The sequence below is a fragment of the Quercus suber genome, unplaced genomic scaffold (assembly GCF_002906115.3).
Source record: "Quercus suber isolate HL8 unplaced genomic scaffold, Cork oak 2.0 scaffold_214, whole genome shotgun sequence".
Classification (NCBI taxonomy): Eukaryota; Viridiplantae; Streptophyta; class Magnoliopsida; order Fagales; family Fagaceae; genus Quercus; species Quercus suber.
The window spans coordinates 1,118,414-1,120,192 of NW_027069672.1; the positions used below are offsets into that span (position 1 = coordinate 1,118,414).

The 1,779-nt window shown below is 30.8% G+C and overlaps 1 long non-coding RNA gene across 1 annotated transcript; it reads right to left on the reverse strand.

The window, feature by feature from the left end:
- Positions 1 to 389: 389 nt before the first annotated feature.
- Positions 390 to 1,708, reverse strand: LOC136070150 (uncharacterized). The gene is made up of 3 exons (XR_010631403.1): positions 1,577 to 1,708; positions 816 to 872; positions 390 to 704 (listed from the first exon to the last, which is right to left on the reverse strand). It is a non-coding gene; the product is annotated as an uncharacterized LOC136070150 (long non-coding RNA).
- Between the last annotated feature and the right edge of the window lie 71 nt (positions 1,709 to 1,779).

Sequence of the window (1,779 nt, forward strand, 5' to 3'; positions counted from 1 at the left end):
GTATAATCCACCATAAAGACAGCCAAACCCAGTTTGAAAAGCTCAAGAAGACTGAAAGGTTTAAGGGCAGTGCCACAGAATTTTAAATAAATGTTCCCATGTCGTACGGAATTGAAATTCTTTCACCTTGGAATAACTTTCCACTGTTTTCTTTATATCTTTTAAGCTGAGATAGCAATAAAAGATATTAAGAAAAATATTTTTACATTGTCATAGTCAAAATAGATTAACTGCACATTTCTTTAGGATAAATCAGTCTGATTTCGTTGAAACAAATAAAAGAATCCATATTAGAAAAAAGAAAATTACAAAACTCGCTGTTTAAGATTTATAGTAGTAAAACTGTTACAGACATAATTACAAAAAAAAAAAACAAAAAACAAAAAACAAAAAACAAAAAATAATAATAATAAAAGAAAAAATGAGTTAAAAATTACATCAAGATAACAATACGCACTGTATAAAATTTATAGTAGTAAAACTGTTATTAACATAACTACACCCAAAAAAAAAATTAAATTAAATGAGATGAAAAAAAAAAAGAATAAAGAGAGTATAAAATTATGGGAAAAAAAGGAGGGGGGGTGATGTTGGAAAATATGCACAATAATCTCTCAAAATCCTGAATGCTATACCAGAATGAACAATCTGCTTCACCTAGAACAACCAGTGTTTCTTCTTAGGCTTTGGGTGAGGGGGAGCATCTGCAAAGCAACAAGTAATTCAAAAAATTATTAAACTATTCGATATTCCTTGATAACCCAATAACTTTGAAGTTCACTGCTAGAAATTCAGGTCTTAAAGGCAATACACACCTCGAATCTCATATAGTGAATTGTAATGAACCTCAGACCAGAAACTTAACCACAACTCTGCACCATTTTGTTTAAAGAAAATGGAAACTGTTAGAATATGAAATTTTTAAGGAATAATACTTCTAAAATAAAAAATAAAAAGAAAAGAAATTTGTAAGGAATACTGAAAGTTACTCTATATCTTAAATGACCATTTCTGGAGATAAAGCTTGTCCCCATACCCTAACCTATTGAGTTACATTCTTCCTTTCCACCTAAATACTGAGGTACATAAAAAAAAATTTGCCAGAAGTGCGTCCATAAAATAGAAGGCCTGCTATTATAACTCATTTGAGACAAATTTTCTTTGCTTAGATACTTGTAAAAAAGTAATTGCCTATTAATGTTGATTCCAGGAGCAATTTAGAGAAAGAAGTCAATTGTTAAAGTTCTAATTCTGAAAAACAAAAGAACTACTATACCCTACACATAGAGAGCACTTGGAACTTAATTAAAATAAATAATAAATAAAAAAATCTAAAACATGCAATTTAAATGACCCACAAGGCGAATAGTTCAGAAAAAGTAATGGCTATAGAAGAGTTAGTCAAACAGGATTTATTTGGAGATATTGGAGGCTGTATGGTGGCCAGCAACTTTAGGAATCTTAAATACAATGCACACATGCACACATGCACACACACACACACAGTTTTCATATGATGTAATTTTTAAGCAACAGAATAAAATCATATGGTGATGATGGTATTTTTATGTCTTACCTCGTTTAGGCGCCTGGGATCTAGGTATGATCTCAATAAAACAAGTATCTCTGAATGATGTCAAAAGGCATATCTTTGCTGCAAACTGCATGTTAATAGGCAACTGTTTATTACCTGCTGATGTTGAAGTACATGAAATGACGGTACACAATAAAAGTTAACACCAGTGCACCCAAAAAAAAAAAAGAGAAGCTTGACAGTGC